Source organism: Rhinolophus sinicus, chromosome 2 (assembly GCF_057876585.1).
Source record: "Rhinolophus sinicus isolate RSI-liver-muscle chromosome 2, RSI-T2T, whole genome shotgun sequence".
Lineage (NCBI taxonomy): Eukaryota > Metazoa > Chordata > Mammalia > Chiroptera > Rhinolophidae > Rhinolophus > Rhinolophus sinicus.
Window position 1 is genome coordinate 6,732,499 of NC_142502.1, and position 8,340 is coordinate 6,740,838.

The 8,340-nt window shown below is 42.0% G+C and overlaps 1 pseudogene; it reads left to right on the plus strand.

The window, feature by feature from the left end:
* The first annotated feature begins 5,272 nt into the window (after nt 1-5,272).
* On the plus strand, nt 5,273-5,881 carry LOC109456793 (COP9 signalosome complex subunit 8 pseudogene; annotated as a pseudogene).
* The last annotated feature ends 2,459 nt before the right edge of the window (nt 5,882-8,340 follow it).

Consider the following 8,340-nt stretch of genomic DNA (forward strand, 5'->3'; position numbering starts at 1 on the left):
GAAGATCTCGTTTCAGGATGCATACATTTGACAAAGGTTAGCCTAGGTGACAGCGGGTCCTTGCTGATTGTTCCCAACTGGGAAATAACATCCATGGTGCTCAGCACACTTGTTCAGATGACTAAATCATACTGCAGACTGTTTGCAGTGTTTGCAGACAAATATTTTTAAAGCAATGTTACGGTTTATGGAGTTCTGGGGTTCTTTTCAGATACGAGATAATGATACTTTGAGGCTAACAAGAGACTGACCAAAAAACTTAAAAGGAAAGAGATGTCCATTGGAATCACTGAAAAGCTCCAACTTATTCCTGGGATTCTAGAGGAAACAGGCTTTTGTTGGGGCTTTTGCTGTCTGCACCACTGGTATTTCTGGCTTGTCACTTCCCCAGCACTGAGCCTGGTTCTGTGAGGCAGGAAGAAAACCCCCACTATGTCACTCTTTGGGGTGCCTGGCCAGTTTGTCTTGTTTCCGCTGTTCAGTTGTCTTATGATTATTTTATATACAGTATCCAGAGTGTTGTAGTCAATGGGAAAAATAAGGAAAAGTATATCTACCCCATTTTCCTGGAAGCAGAAGTTACTTGACATTGTCTTATCTTTTTGCTGGTTGGGATTATTTATTTTCCTCTATTTTATTAATGATTTTTCATTTTTATTTGGAAAATATCCCTGCATCTAGAGAGCTCCTGGAGTTTCAGGAGCCTCTGGGACAACTTAAGCATACCAACATTTGCATTATAGGGGTACCGGAAGGAGAAGAGAGAGAGCAAGGAATTGAAAATATATTTGAAGAAATAATGACAGAAAACTTTCCTAACCTGGTAAAGGAAATAGATATACAAGCCCAGGAAGTGCAGAGAGTCCGAAACAAGATGAACCCAAATGGGCTCACACCAAGGCACATCATAATTAAAATGCCAAAGGTTAAAAACAAAGAGAGAATCTTAAAAAACAGCAAGAGAAAAGCAGTTATAGTTAACTACAAGGGAAATCCCATAAAACTATCAGCTGATTTCTCAACAGAAACTTTGCAGACCAGAAGGAATTGGCACAAAACATTCAACATGATGAAAAGTAAGGACCTACAACCAAGATTACTCTACCCAGCAAAGCTATCATTTAGAATCAAAGGACAGATAAAAAAGCTTCCCAGTCAAGAAAAACTAAAGCAGTTCATCACCACCAAACCAGTATTACAGGGAAGCTTAGAGGAACTTCTTTAAGATGAAAAAAAATTAAAAATATGAATAAAATGGCAAAAACTACATACCTATCAACAATTACTTTCAATGTAAATGGATTAAATGCTCCAATCAAAAGATAGGGGCGATGAATGAATAAAAAAACAAGACCCTTACATATGCTGCTTACAAGAGATTCACTTCAAATCGAAAGACACACACAGACTGAAAGTAAAGAAATGGAAAAAGACATTTCATGAAAATGGAAAAAAACAAACAAAAAACCTGGGGTAGCAATACGTCTATCAAACAAAACAGACTTTAAAACAAAGACTATAACAAGAGACAAAGAAGGACCCAGTAAGTCCCACTTCTGGGTGTTTATCCAAACAAATCCAAAATGCTACTTAGAGGGGACGTGTGCGTCCACGTGTTCATTAAAGCATTATTTACAATAGCCAAGATATTAAGGCAGCCTGGGTGTCCCTGAAGGGATGAGTGGACAAAGAAGAGGTGGTACACATATACAATGGAATATTACTCAGCTGTGAAAAAAAGAAAAACAAAATTTTGCCATCTGCCACAACATGGATGGACCTAGAGGGTGTTTTGCTGAGTGTAATAAGTCAGATAGCAAAAGACAAATGTCATATTATTTCACTTATAAGGGGAATCTAAAGAACAAAATAAATAAATAAATAAAACAGAAACAAACTCACAGTTACAGAGAACATTTTGATGGTTGCCAGATGGGTTGGGGACAGGTCAAAAAGGGAAGGGATTAAAAAGTACAAATTTGTTGTTACACAGTAGTCATAGGGATGTAAGGTAGAGTATAAAGAATATTATAGTCAATAATATTGTAATAACTATGTATGGTGTCAGATGGGTACTAGGTGTATTGGGGTGACAGATGGGAAGGGAATTTTGGGCAGGGTAAAAATGGTGACGGAGTTAAGAAATACAAATTGGTAGCTACAAAATAGTCATGGAGATGTAAAGTATAGGGAATATAATAAATAATGTGGTAATAACTATGTATTGTGCCAGGTGGGTACTAGTCGGGGGGTTCATTTCCTAGGTTGTGTAGATGTTTGACCACTGTGCTTACACCTGAAACTAATTTAAAAAAATATTGAATGTCAACTCTAATGGAAAAATTAAAAAGGAGGTGAAAGATAAAGAAGAATAAGAGGTTCAAAGTTCTAGATATAAAACAAATAAGTCTTGGGGATGTAATGTACAGCATAGAAATATAGACAATAATATTGAGATAGTGTAGTACAGTATCAAAGGGTTGCAGGACTTATCATGGTGATCACTTCTTTAGCACAGGGAATATAATCAATGATGTGGTAATAACTCTGTAGAGTGCCAGGAGGGTACTGTTGAATAACTATGATGTACACCTGAAACTAATATAATATTGTATGTTAGCTATATTTTAATAAAAATCTTTAAAAAGGAGAGCACTCCTGAGCAAAGAACTGAAAAGCATCTCCAAATTCATGGCCACACGCATGTGTACCATGTGTGGCCATCATTATGGCCTCCTCTCTCTGTAAATCCTTTCTGTTATCCAAGATGGCTACAGAATGCACCCCAGTTTTCCAGGAGTCTGGCATTTCCAGCCTGTGAGGGGTTGTTACCTCAGAACCTGAGATCTCTGTTCACTGCCGCCTACCCTTGGCCTTTAGGCCAGTATAGCAGGTCCTAAAATAATGTCGTTTTGTTCAACGTTGTTTCATTATCACTTTGATGAGATGCTATAGGAATGTAACTCTGGTTTATATCAATTAGCTTATGGTAAAATTGGCTTCATTATATGTCATTTCACTTAAAGTTGCAGAACCTATCGAGGATGTGAAGTGAGGACTCCCTGTAGAACCAAAAATGTAATCCAGTTCTCATTCATTTTGTTTTCTCCTATTGCATAGTCAGTGGGTATAACTGCATGAATGCGCTTTGTAAATCAAACTTTGTGCCAGAAATGCACCCCTAAACTCTTGGTTCTATAGTCTGAACCCACTCACTTAGCAGACACAGGCAGAGTTCCTCCCATCTTGCCACCGCTGAGAAGAGCACCGCTATGAGCCAGGCCAAAGTGCAGCAGGGGCTGGTGGGTCCCGATGGGCACCCTGCTTCTCACTTTTTTAAGAAAGCAAGAAGCTGCAGCTGCCAGAGGAAAAAGGACTCCACATGTCAGTACTCTTCAACCCAGGCTATTATACCCAAGAACTAGTCAACAGAAGAAAAAGAAGAAAGAAAAGTGGATTAAATTTCTGGTATTTTAATGGGCAGATCTATCAACAGGTTACCTCCCTTGTGTGGCATTTTCCCACCATAGTCAGGACCCCTTTGCCCATGAGGAAGATGGTTTGCCTGTTTCTCTTGCATTGGCATGTACCCAACACCATCCTAAAGAGGCACTCTGTCCCCAGAAAGAAATATCTAGGACAAAAAGACAGCAGAATGAGAACACGCCTGCCTGCACCACTTACACTTGACCTATATGCATAGAGAATCTTTTTCCTCACAAATGGGTCAAGGGAAGGACACTTCAGGGTTGAAAGGTGAGGACTGGCATTCTTTAAAAAGTAGAATTGTAGAATTAGAGAGATTCAAGATGGCAGAGTAGATAAACACTGCCTGCTTCCTTCTGTGAACACGTTAAGATTACAACTAAATTATAGAACAATTAACCTGGAGAACCATCTGAAGAGTAGCTGAACAGAAGTTTTATAACCAACAATATAAAGAAGAAGCCACATCGAGACTGGTAAGAGGGACAGAGACGCAAAACAGTCTGGCCCCAAACCTCTGTGTGGTGGTTGAGAATCAGGAGGAATACCTCAGCTATGGAGGTTCCCCCCAGAGGACCGAGGGACCCCATCCCCAGACCCGCCTCCCCAGCCCAGGGGACTGGTGCTGGAAACAAGGGCTCCCACAACATCTGGCTGTGAAAAATAGTGGGGATTCCGACCATCCGGTTGGGACAGAAGGCGGCGGGAAACCCAGACATCCTCTTAAAAAGCCCTTGCACAGTCTCACTCACTCGCAGGCACTCACCCTTGGCTCCCACGGAGGGACGATGACTCGGGAGGTGTCAGAAGCGTGCGGGGGACACACTGGTGTGTGTAGTTTCAGCTCAAGGGCCAGACGACAGTCACCGTTTTCCCTGTGTGGGGTCCCATGCAGCCGACAGGCAGCAGGTGGCTGCCATCTTTTCTGTGTTGAGCCCTCCCCCTACGCTTACGGCAAAATCTGCATCTGATTGACCTGATGAGCTCTGCTGAGACCACGCCCCACCCAATTCCCCCAACACGAGAGGCACTTTCTCCAAGAGCAGCCAGCCCCCCCGCCCCCCACATTGCACTCTATCTTGGAAAACTATCAGAGGACTGACAGCAACTGGCCTCTGTGTGCTCTGAGACTTTTGCTGAGTAGCTCCAGGCTCAGCACTGGCACCAAACCAGAATCTACCAAGATCACAACTCTTCTCACTCTAGTGACTCCCTGAGACCCTGCCTCACACATCTGCATACCACATGAGGCTTTATCACTGGCTGAACCTTAAGGGAGCCGGTAGGTGGCAGCAGGCCTCAGGGTGTCCTGGCTTTTTGCAGAGCTCTCCCTGGCCCAGTACTGGTGGCAGACATCCTTGGTTCACAGCATGGCCTCTCCCACGTACCTTCAGATCAGCGCAGGCAGCAAACAACCTCGGATCACTTGGTAGCCCCTACCAGGTAGTCCTGGTCAGTCACAAGATGTGGGTGACCTGGGCCTGCACCAGATCCCCTCCCAAGAGGCCCTAGAACCAATACACTTGGAGGTTGGCTTCAGACCATAGCAGAGCACGGCTCAATTAGCCCCACAAGGGTCATACAAAACGAGTAGTCTCAAGTGGCACCAGAACCCACGGGAGTGAATCCCACTCAGTGAGGTAAGCTCTCCACACAGCAGCCCCTAAACTGTTGACATGGCCAAATGCCATAGCCTATCAGCCTGAGGGTCAGTCTCACCCACTGATATGCCAATAGCAATCAAGGCACAACTACAACAGCCTGGGAAGATGCCTGGGAAGATGTCATGATGGCAGAAATTGCTTTTAGTTTTAAAAAGTCAATGGATCAGTGCAAGAGCCAGGAGCCTTGAGGCTCCCGAAGGAGTTGCCACAGCCCCAGTGTGTGGTCAGCTTCTCGCTTTGTATCTGCTCCATAATGACATGAACAATGCAAATCATCTTTGGAAAACAATACCACCTGCTATAAAATCTGCAAATTGTGCTGGGGGGAATTTGGTCAGTCAAACAGCAAATCTGGAAGAGAGATTTCCCTGGACTCTATATGGCCATCAAAGCTCACCAATGGCCTGAGACAGTCCAGCCACCCATGGAAGTGCTGAGAGATACAGCAAGGAGGTAAGCATTTGCCCTGGCCTCTCAAGCTTACACCTCAGTCATCACCAACAATTTCTCAGCTTTAATGGGTTCCCTGTGGAAGAGTCTGTGAAAGTTATATTAGAGCAAGGATAGCAAGCTGACTCTACCACAGAATTCTTATGCCCAAAGAGCCAGTTGCAGGGGTCCTGGATGTTTCCTTTCACAGGTTTATTCCTTCATCAGAGCCTGTCACAGTTCCACCAATCCCCAATTAATAGCAGTTAGCCAGACTGACTGGTTATTTCCTCAAAAATTGACTTACCATTCTGAGTCCAAGACCCACCTTCAGCATCCTGTATACTGACAAAAAGAGAAATGTCAAATTCTTATTTTCAGTTTATTGGGTGGATTAAGCACCTCAGCATTCCTTACTGAGTATGTGATAAAATACATATATAATATAAGTACATTATGTATATTTTGTCCTTAAACATCATGCTGAATAGTTGTTGAAAGAATCCTCATTTTGTAATTGACGATTTGGATGGAGCCCATCAGTATTACGTCAGCTTGTATTTCCTCATGGCTCGTGAATGTGGCCCTCCTGCTCCAAGTAGCACCTCAACTGTCAGCTGTCTTTCTTGCCCAGGCACACAGCACACTCCAAACCCCTACCACTGATGGATAATTGTAGTGATTCATCTGGGGTGTGAGGGGGCTGTCCCTAGGGGCAGTATCTGAATGGTGGGGCATTCTGACTCACCTTCTTTGGAGGATATTCTCTTTTTTCCTCACCTCCTGAGAGCACTAATCCAGCATGCTGAAATACAGCTGAGCAGCAAAACAATCGTTTCCTTGGTAAACGAGTTTGTTAACTTTAGACTTTTTTCTGATGGTGTGAGTACATCCATTGCGGGCGGTGGAGGGCTTGCCATGAAAATACGACTTATTAGGGACGTTCATGAGGAGTATTAAGTTGTCATATTTCCTTTCAGAAGAAAGGAACGTACATATGGAATGCGTTATATTGGGAAAGAAGCTACCAAGATAAGGGATAAAGTTTGTGCAACTATCCTGCAGCCTGTTGGTGGCTCCTATCTATCCCTCAGGACAAGTTCTGCCTTTTGGAGAAATACTGAATAAGTCTTTCATTTTTTGGGGGATAATCCTCTGAATATTTGAAGCTGTTTATTGCATCTTCAGGTTAAAACATCCCCTAGTTCATTTATTTTGCATTTGTTCAATAAATATCTAATTGAATTCTTAAAAAACAAAATAAGGATAGTTTAAGAGACCTCTGGGACAATGTCAAGTGTAACAACATTCATATCATAGTGGTGTCAGAAGGAGAAGAGAGAAAGCAAGGGATTGAAAAACTATTTGAAGAAATAATGACTGAAAACTTCCCTAACCTGGTGAAGGAAATAGATGTACAAGCCCAGAAAATGCAGAAAGTCCCAAATAGGATGAACCCAAACAGGCCCACACCAAGACACATCATAATTAAAATGCCAAAGGTGAAAGGCAAAGAGACAATTTTAAAAGCAGCAAGAGAAAGGCAACTAGTAACTTTTAAGGGAGCTCCCAGAAGATTTTCAGCTGATTTCTCAACAGAAACTTTGCAGGCCAGAAGGGATTGCATGAAATATTCAACGTGATGAAAAGCAAGGACCTACAACAAGATTACTGTGCCCAGCAAGGCTATCATTTAAAATCAAAGGACAGATAAAGAGTTTCCCAGATAAGAAAAAGCTAAAGGCATTCATCACCACCAAACCAGTATTACAGGAATGTTAGAGGGACTTCTTTAAGACAAAAAGAAAGAAAGAAACAGAAAGAGATGAAAATAAAAATAATAAAACGGCAATAGCTACATATCTATCAACAACTCTCAATGTAAATGGGTTAAATGTTCCAATAAAAAGACTTAGGAGGGCTGAATGGATAAGAAAACAAAACCCTTACATATGCTGCATATAAGAAACTCACTTCAGATTGAAAGGCACACACAGATGGAAAGTAAAGAGTTGGAAAAAGATATTTCATGAAAATGGAAACAAACAAACAAAAAAGCTGGGATCACAATACTTATACCAGACAAAGTAGACTTTAAAACAAAGGCTATAACAAGAGACAGACCTAGTAATCCCACTTCTGGGTGGTTATCTGAAGAAACCCAAACTCTACTTTGAGGGGACATGTGCATCCATATGTTCATTGCAGTATTGTTTACAATGACCAAGATGTGGAGGCAGCCTGAGTGTCTGTCGATGGAAGAATGGATAAAGAGGAGGTGGTACATTCATACAATGGAATATTGTTCAGCCATAGAAGGGAATGGGTTCTGGCCATGTGTGGCAGCATAGATGGATCTGGAGGGTATTGTGCTGAGTGGAGTAAGTCAGACAGAGAAAGACAGATGCATTGTGATTTTACTTATATGTGGAATCTAAAGAGCAAAATAAACAAACAAAACAGACACAAACTCATAGATACAGAAAACATTTTGTTGGTTGCCAGATGGGAGGGGAACTGGGGTACGATTAAAAAAAGGAGAAGGGATTAAGAAGTACAAATTGGTTGTTACACAGTGGTCATGGGGATGTAGGGTATAGCATAAGGAATATAGTCAATAATATTGTAATAATATGTATAGTGTCAGGTGGGTACTAGATTTATCGGGGTGATAGATGAGAGGGTGTTGGGAGAACAGTGAAAAAGGTGAAGGGATTAAGAAGTACAGATTGGTAGTAACAAAATAGTCACAGGGATGTAA